Source organism: Podarcis bocagei, assembly GCF_964188305.1.
Source record: "Podarcis bocagei genome assembly, chromosome: 8".
Classification (NCBI taxonomy): Eukaryota; Metazoa; Chordata; class Lepidosauria; order Squamata; family Lacertidae; genus Podarcis; species Podarcis bocagei.
Window position 1 is genome coordinate 90,175,056 of NC_138133.1, and position 9,778 is coordinate 90,184,833.

Consider the following 9,778-nt stretch of genomic DNA (forward strand, 5'->3'; position numbering starts at 1 on the left):
GAGTCGCTCTCATCTTTCTCTAACCTGTGTGGTGCGTCCTTCATAAATAGGATATGCAGAAATGGCACCGCGGCCAAAGGCTGAAGCTTATGGCAGTGTTTCCCAACCGGTGTTCCGCGGCACACTAGTGTGCCGCGGGTCGTTGCCTGGTGTGCCGTGGGAGGGAGGCGGGCGAGTCGGGAGGCGAGAGGCGGGGCGGCGGCGGCGAGGATCCGCGTCGAGCCGGGGGCGGCTCCGCGGTGGTGGTGCCGAGGTTTCTCTCTCCATTCTCCCCTCACACACACACAGGATCAGCTGACAGGACCCAGCCAATGGGGCGGCGGCGGGGCAGCGCGCGCAAAAGGGAGGAGCGCGAGACGGCGGCGGCGCAGGGCGGAGCTGGGCAAGCGCCTTCTTCAACCACGCGCTCGTTTAAAAGTTTCTCTTTCAAAAAGGAAACGTGGGTTTCTTCCACCCCATTGGCTGCGACTCCGCCCACTCCGTCCTCCTCCCCCTCGCCCGCCCGCGGCGCCTCGCTCCTCAGCCTCCGCCATGTACCGCTCACTCCGCTCCCTCCAGCGCCTGAGTTGCGCCAGGGGCGCCGCCGTCCACGCGTGCCAGAGGGGCCCGCCGACCTGCAGCCGCCACGCGCAGCCACGGAGGATGGTGAGCGGCGCCCCCCCCGCTGCGCGCGCAATGGAGGGAGGGAGGGAGGCGCAAGGGCGTCAGAGGTGACCTTTGCCGGCCTCTTGCGGGACAGGCGCCTCCTGCGCGGCTGAGGGGCCCCTTCCCGCCTCCCGCCTTTGTGGGCCTGATGCGGCCTCAGGGTTCCCTCCCTCTCTCCACATATATAAATTGGCTTTTATTATTAGCGCTTTCGCATTCCTTTTTCTCCCTCCCAGGAGCTCCGGTGGGGGGGGGGCGGGGGGGGGCTCCCCGCCATTTACCCCCCACAACAACCCTGTGAGGGAGGCCGGGCTGAGAGGATTCCAACCCGCGTCCGCCCCCGCTGCTTCCTTCAAGTGGCGTCCTGGGCGAGGACAACATTTGACGGCCCCTCCCTCAAATATCCCTCATTTTCGCAATAATTCATTTTGGTACAGCTGCTTTTTCCAACGGATCTGTTCAGTGTTGTTATTTGTGCCCCTCTGCCGCCAGCAGCGTCCCAAATCCAGCGCTGCTCCCCTCCTTAGGATGCCAAGCACTCTGAATTGGGAAGTGGCCCCCTTGGGAAGAGGGAGGCTTGCCTCCAAGTAAAGATGAATATGAAAGTACCTTGTTTTTAAGGGCCTGCGGTGGTGGTGGCTGTTTAACATCCAAGGCTCACAACACAAAAACACAAAACTACATTACATGGGACAGTGGTACCTCGGGTAACTGAGGCTTCAGGTTACAGACTCCACTAACCCAGAAATATTACCTTGGGTTAAGAACTTTGCTTCAGGATGAGAACAGAAATCGTGCTCCAGCATTCAATTTTTTTTATAATAATCTAAAAAAGTTAACTACAGCTTTGAAACTTCCCAGGAGAGGCCGCCCAGCGCGGGGCTCTCGCCGTCTGCCTGCCTGGCTGCCTGCGAGCTCGGCGGGCAGCGCCTCCGTCCGCAGCGCCCGCCTCGCGGCTCTCATTCCCTGCCCCTGCCAAAGCTCACCCAGCCAAGCCGCGCTCTCCTTCCTGCCTCGCTTTGCTGCCTCCTCCCCCCCCACCCCCAAAGCTTGGAGGTTCCCCACTCAGGACTTCCGGAGGCGGCGCGAAACAGCAATGGCGGTCCTCCTCAGTTGCTGAAGAGGGGCTCCGCGGAAAAGGGTCGTGCGCTGCGGCACAGCGACGACCCATCCAGAAAAACCACGGGTAGAGTGAAGTCCAGTAAGTCATGGAAAAATGTAATTGAAAGTTGGATTTCTTTTGTTTTTCTTTTCTTCTTTTTTCTTTTGTTGTTTGATATGATAACTGGAAAAAAGCAATAAAAATATATTTTTTTAAAAAAACAAAGCTTGGAGGTTCCCCGACGCCGACCCGCAGGTTTGACCCCCTTCTCACACCTGTTCGCGCTCCTTGCACGGAATGGGGCGGATGGGGAGGAACGGGGCTCGCCGCTGCCTCCGCTCCCCCTCCCCCCCTCCGCCGGCGGTCCCGCGATTCTTGGCTTTTTGGCGGTTGGCACAGAAGGAAGGCAAGGGGGGGGAAATTGAAACTTACACTTTCGTGCGTCCCTCCCGGCATGACGCTGCGCGCTGACGTCACGGGGCTGTGGTGTGCCTCGAGATTTTTTTCCTGAAACAAGTGTGCCTTTGCCCAAAAAAGGTTGGGAAACACTGGCTTATGGGACCCACAAGCACCGAAAAGGAGAATATGGTGTAGACAGGCAAAATTAAACTCTGTTTTTTTATTATGCATTTTGTGTTTTTACCTTGTGTTTTTTTAATGCTGCAAACCACACAGAGATCTACGGATGAAGGACGGTGTGTACACATTTTAAAAATAAACAGATGAGAGGCAGAGGCCACGATGACAATGCTTGGATGCTGCGAGATGTCCAAAGGGGAGCACTCAGCCTATATGTTTTACACACTTTGGCTTGGAGTTGGATACTTTATTTCAGGGGTCAGCAAACTTTTTCAGCAGGGGGCCACTCCACTGTCCCTCAGACCTTGTGGGGGGCTGGACTAGATTTTGAAGAAGAAAAAATGAACGAATTCCCATGCCCCACAAATAACCCAGAGATGCATTTTAAATAAAAGGACACATTCTACTCATGTAATAACACACTGATTCCCGGACCGTCCGTGGGCTGGACTGAGACGGCGATTGGGCCAGATCCAGCCCCCAGGCCTTAGTTTGCCTAAAGGTAAAGGGAACCCTGACCATTAGGTCCAGTTGTGGCCAACTCTGGGGTTGCGGGGCTCATCTCGCTTTACTGGCCGAGGGAGTCGGCGTACAGCTTCCGGGTCATGTGGCCAGCAGGACTTAGCCGCTTCTGGCGAAGCAGAGCAGTGCACGGAAACGCCATCTACCTTCCCTATTTATCTACTTGCACTTTGAGGTGCTTTTGGACTGCTAGGTTGGCAGGAGCAGGGACCGAGCAACGGGAGCTCACCCTGTCGCGGGGATTCGAACCGCCGACCTTCTGATCGGCAAGTCCTAGGCTCTGTGGTTTAACCCACAGCGCCACCCACATCCCCAGTTTGCCTACCCATGCTTTATTTGGTCCTGCCACCTACCCAGAGAGAAGGCCCTGTCCTTCCTCCTCAAAAGGTGACCGAACCTTTATTCAGCAACTAAAAAGGGGCGAGGAGAAGGCACACTAAGCAAGCCCCCCCACCCACCCAGCCCCCCCATGGAAGAGCCTGTTTCCATAGCAACAGTGACACCCCGGTGTCTGTAGGCAAAAAGCGATGCTGGCATCTCACATTAGTCACAGATCTGCATCAGAGCCACCGGAGGGCAAGTCTGCGGGATGCAGCGACATCCAGTCAGGCCCTAGCTTAAAATGCATCTAAAAGTAGAAGGAAGGAGCAACAAGCACACTTAAGGGAGGAAGGCGGGTCTCGCTGAAATCAGTGGGGCCACCTACTTCCAAGTAAACATCCCTCCGGAAGCCTCGCTGAGTGGGTAATGATAAGGTGCCATGCCAGGCGCGGAAAGGCAGGCTCTGTCTGCAAACGAAGGAGGCGAGAAAAACACTGAGCAGGGTGGGGACTGAATCATGATGTCGGAAGCAGAGATTGCGTTTTTCGCCTTCGGGTGCAAACACGCAAGATCTCTGGAGCTTGACAAGCCAAGAGGTGGCTTGTCCCGCCTCTGCATGAAAACCCCCAGCCAGGGGGAGCCCACCACTTCTCCAGACAATGGCAGACCCTCCAAGTGGGTCCCTATTTTCCAGGGACAATCACAGATTTACAGAAGCCAGCTCAGTTTCTGATCTGATCCCCAAATGTCCCACTTTTCCTAGGATGTCCCTATTTTCATCAGAGAAATGTTGGAGGGTATGGAGTTGCGCAACCCCCCAAGCTAAGGATATAAGTAACTCTACAACCTTTAGAAGACATCTGAAGGCAGCCCTGTATAGGGAAGTTTTTCATTTTTAATGTTGTACTGTACGGTCATACCTCTTGTTACGTTTGCGTCATGATACGTTTTTTCAGGTTGCGTCCCGGAAAGGGTTACTTCTGGGTTTTGCCACTCGTGCATGCGCAGACGCGCAAAATGATGTCACGCGCATGCACAGAAGCGGTGAATCGCGACCCGCGCGTGCGCAGACGCGAGTTGCATTCCTTTCAGGTTGTGAATGGGGCTCTGGAACAGATCCTGTTCGCAACCAGAGGTACCACTGTATTGTGCTGGGGCAACCAGTCAGATGGGAAGGGTATAAATGTTGTTGTTGTTGAATAGGACATCCCTATTTTCATCAAAAAAAATGTTGGAGGGTAAGCAATGGGTCCCGCTGCCAAACAGCTTCATCTATTGTTGAACAGAAATCTGTCCTCCTCTAAGTGATGCCACCCTAGATCCAATTCTTCTCCCTGGAGTGGCAGGAAGCGAGTCTTTGCCTCCTTCTGTTATGATTATGATTATATTTGTATCCCACCTTTCCTGCAAGGAGCCCAAGGTGTCTGACATAGGTCTCCTCCTCCCCCATTTTCTCCTCACAACAACCCTGTGAAGTAGGCTAGGTTGAGACTGGCCCAGGGTCACCCAGTGAGTTTCATGGCCAAGTGGGGAATCGAACTCTGGTCTCCCGGGTCCTAGACCAACACTCTAACCACTGCACCATACTAAAAAAAGAATCATAGAGTTGGAAGGGACCCTGATGGTCATTTATTCCAACCCCTTGCAATGCAGGAATCGCAGATAAAGCATCCCTGACAGATGCCTATCTCACCTCGCCTCTGAAACATCCAAGGTAGAAGTAATCCAGAATGCGGCAGCTAGATTGGTGACTGGGAGAGGCCGCTGAGACCACATAACCCAGTACGTTTCCGAACACAATTCAAAGTGTTGGTGCTGACCTTTAAAGCCCTAAACCGCCTCAGTCCAGTATACCTGAAGAAGTGTCTCCACCCCCATCGTTCTGCCCGGACACTGAGGTCCAGCACCAAGGGCCTTCTGGCGGTTCCCTCCCTGCGAGAAGCCAAGTTATAGGGAACCAGGCAGAGGGCCTTCTCGGTGGTGGCACCCGCCCTGTGGAACGCCCTCCCACCAGTTGTCAAGGAAATAAACAACTACCTGACTTTTAGAAGACATCTGAAGGCAGCCCTGTTTAGGGAAGCTTTTAATGTTTAACAGACTACTGTATTTTAATATTTTGTTGGAAGCCGCCCAGAGTGGCTGGGGAAACCCAGCCAGATGGGCGGTGTACAAATAATAATTTGTTATTATTATTATTATAGTGGTACCTGTGGTTAAGAACTTAATTCATTCTGGAGGTCTCTTCTTAACCTGAAACTGTTCTTAACCTGAGGTACCAATTTAGCTAATGGGGCCTCCTGCTCCTGCCGCGCGATTTCTGTTCTCATCCTGAAGCAAAGTTATTCTATTTCTGGGTTAGCAGAGTCTGTAACCTGAAGCGTCTGTAACCCGAAGTACCACTGTATTATTACTATAGGAAAACATGCTATCATACCCCAGTTTGAGTGCTGGCCTTAATTTAAATTGTGCCAATTTACATTCATCTGCCCTGGGATAAATATCAAAGGATTGTAGTGCAGGAAAGGACCTTCAAGAATTAGCTAGTCCAGTCTCCTGCAATGCATCTATCATGTAGCTGCTCCTCTCTTAATAAATGTAACTTGCACTCCCTGCCCTTGGGGGTCTCTGCTATGTGAAGGTGGGGGTGTAATTCACACAAAAAATTCAAAAGCATCACCATGGGACAAAAGAAGGACAGGTGACATCTGTGGTTGCAAACCTCTGCTCATTTTCTTTGGACACACCTGATCTTTGGCAGTCATTGCGCCCAGATATCCAGCCTCTCCCTTTTTCTAAGACCACAATTCCCAAACTTTATCGCACCACCACCCCCTCGGTTCCCTGAGCTACACGACCCTATAAAAACCCATTATTCGGTATAGCCGTTTGCACGACACCCTCGAAAAAGGTAATAAAGCAATGAAATTCAAAACAGTCACAATTAATTGTGCCTTTAAAAAAAAACACCAATCCAATTAAAACTATTTAGTTTAATTAATTCAACAAATATTGATCCAGTGATACCAGCTTCTCAGAGTCTGAGAGTCATTTATGTCTCCAGCACCATCCCCGCCAGGGACAGTCCCCCCCCCCCACTTTGGGAATCTAATTCTTTGGGGTGCAGGGGTCCCCTATAACCTTGATTTGTTTCTGCGTCAATTAGTAACACATTGCTGTGGTTGGGGCCGTCCTGGGAAGAGAGGGGTTCCTCTGAGCTTCCGATCTGGTGCATCGCAGCCGAAGTTGCTTGAGTCTGCGCTCAGCAGTTTCTGAGCTTCCCAGTGAACAGAAAAAGTATTGTTATACCGCGTAGAGTGCATGTCATCCTGTTCTTTGCAGAGCAGGAGATGCAGCAGGGTGATTTATGGAAGGAAAGAGCAGGGCTCTCTGGACAGCATCTCTGCAACTTCTTTCTCCTATTAAAAAACATGAGCCTAGGTTCTGCCATCAAACATGTGGAGCTTCTGAGATGCTCTGGGTGATGACTGTGTGTGTGTGTGTGTGTGTGTGTGTGTGTGTGTGTAACGCTGCAACACGATTGCTGAATGGAGTGAGACGTTGGGACATTACAATTCCTGTGTGCCGAGATCCGCACTGGTTGCCAATTTTCTCACGGGGCCAAGTTCAAGGTGTTACTATTAACAACTTGGGACCAGTTTACCTGCGAGATCACCTTTCCCCATATGTGCCCACTCAGCCACTTTGAGCAGCAAAACTGGCACTGTTACCAGTGCCACATATTACCCGTTAAGCACTTGTAAGAAATTGGTCTTTGGAACCCCCTGCCTCTTGATATCAAGCAGGCGCCTTTGATTTACTCTCGATTGACATTTTTGTTTGTACAAGCCTACCGAGACCTGAAGAATGTCAATGTATGTTAGTTAGTTAGCTTTGGTGAAGACTTGATGTTTTTATTCCCCAGAAAGTTTCTGATTTGAGTTTCCATTGAAATGAGGCTGTATTTTAATGTTTTAATGTTGTATTTTAATCTTGTTTTTAAGTTGTATTTCAATCAATTTGTTTTTATATTGGGTGTTAGCCACCCTGAGCCCAGTCTTGGCTGGGGGGGGGGGGTATAAATAAAATTGATGATGATGATTTAATCTGATTTTAGTCTAATGTTAGGGTCAGGGTTTTAAAGTTTCAAATTACCGTTGTTAATTTTTCTTATTGGTTTTCAAAAAACCTTTTATTTTTTTTTTTTTTGGTACACTGCTTTGAGGTTTCTTTTTTTACAACTAAGCAGTGAATAAATCTTACGAAATATATATTTTCTTATTATGCTTTTGCCTCTATTCCACACCTTGATACAGTCAATCATAGCACTGTAGAATTGGAAAAGAGACCCTGAGGGTCATCTAGTCCAACCCCCCACAAGGCAGGAGTCTTTTGCCCAACGTAGAACTCGAACCCACAACCCTGAGATTAAGGGGTCTCATTGCTTTATGTTATTTAGTCGCTATTTTGCATGCATTGCCTAAACACCAGCTCCTGGGTGAGATGGGACATTTAATTATTTATCTGTACAATGCTGTTATATATTGAAATAATTTAATTTAATTATGAAAAAATCTAAAATTTTAGTATTCCAAAGAAGCTTCTCCTGGTCTAAACGGTGCTGGATGGCCATAACCTTGAACAGATTAAATACTTCAGTTATCTAGGGCTCACATTCCATCATACAACATCTTCGAAGCACCACTGGCAAACCTCCCTTCAAAAGGCGGAGATCACAAAGCTAGCCATATTCAGATTCTTTTTCACAAAGGGCGGCAAATATGTTCCAGAAGCCTTAAGGGTTTTCAACGCAAAATCCACTGCAAATGTCTGGCATAATGGGGACCTGCCAAAGCTAGATGGCTTTCAGGCAAAATTTCTATGATCTCTGCTGCAGGTGCCCAACTGTGTCCCCAACTCCATACTTCTGTTAGAAGCTGGTGAATGCCCAATTTCAACTAAAGTGTGGTGGGCTGCCCTAAAACATTGGCTCAGAATTTCAGTGTTTGATCTAGGGAAGGGTTTGTACCAACACCTGACCAATGAGGAGTTTGTCAGCAAATGGCAGAAAACCATGGCGAGAAAAGCCACCTCTATTGGTCTGTCACCCCCACCCCCAACTGTATTACCTGGGTTATGAAGGCACCCAAAAGACGTTAAAGCAAAGATTATGGGATAATGCACACAGTGACTTGCGATCTCGATCACGCGCAGTCTGTAGTCCGCTGGCAGTAGGAGTACAATATGGGCATGTCTTTAAGTTAACACCTTACATTAAAAACCTGACAGTACCAAACTATCGAAGGCTTTTCACCAACGCCAGACTAAACGTCTTTCCTTCTGCAGTGTTGGATGGCAGGTTGAGAGGAGTTTCCTACCAGGACAGACTTTGCTCGTGTGCTCAAGACATCGATTCTATAAAACATATTTTGTTGCATTGTGCGAAATATGAGCAGGCCAGGGCTGAACTGATATTACCCTTGCTGGTATCTTTCCTGGGAAAATCAGAGGCTCACTATGTCAGGTTCCTATTGGAAGACTGGACAAACGCTAGAACATTAGCAGTGGCGAAGTTTTTATCGGTGGTTGCAAGAACCAAAGATCCCTATCTTTAAGTCTGAACAAAATGCTTGTTTAACCTGGAGGTAGGCTGTCTGAATTGTGCATTGCTTTGTAACGATTAGTTGAGTCTCTGGACTGTAATAAAAATTGATTGATTGATTAATTTAAAAGATTTTTTTTTAAATGCTTCTCCTGAAGATGCTCAGGCTTGGACTCTGGAGGATCTTCTGTTGGAGAGGATTCCTTAAGGCGATGTGGGGAGGCAGCCTTTGAGAAAACCCTCTTCTTCTCGCTGCTGTCTAATCCTGGTTGATAGATGATTTCAGTAAGAGGGTATCTTCTGCAGGGAGGAACAGGGCGCATGCGGGAGGCAGACGTTATTTACAAGGTTCGTCGGGCGAAATCAATTTATAGGCCACATTTCCAACAATCGGGCACATGAAGTGCTCAGCAAAACTGTGCCATAAAAATAAAATAAAAAACGGCAGACAGATGTAAAAGCGCTGTAAATGATAAAAAACAACCATAAAACAGCAGTGAAGAAAAGTATCATAACTTTGACGTCAGAAAAAAATCAATCAAAACCGTCTTTTGGATTTGACTTCCTAACAGGATGGAAAGAATCTCGCTCACCACCTACACCTAATGATGTGGCTGAGAGACAGATTCTCTGGAGGAGAATCCTAAGTCATGGAAGGAGCCACCCACTTGGCGCCAAAACTTATCTGAGATCCTGGTTAGATACACCCTACCGGAGTTTAATATCCTTAAACTGTGGAGCCCGGACAAAGTCCGGAAATGGATCCTGGAGAGAGACGCTTTGTTAGATATCACAAAAATACAGATCCTAGGGTCCTCCCACTGGTTTCCCCGACTGAAAGCAGTCAAAATCTGCGCCAATTATTTGGCGAATATCATCAATCCCACTCTTCGGAGAGCCTCTACTATGGCCCGTTTTCAAACCATTCCTACGGCCTATCTGTCAGGCAGATATGCAAAAATTCCAGTAGAGCAGCGTATATGTCCTTGTTATATGAGAACCAAAGAGGA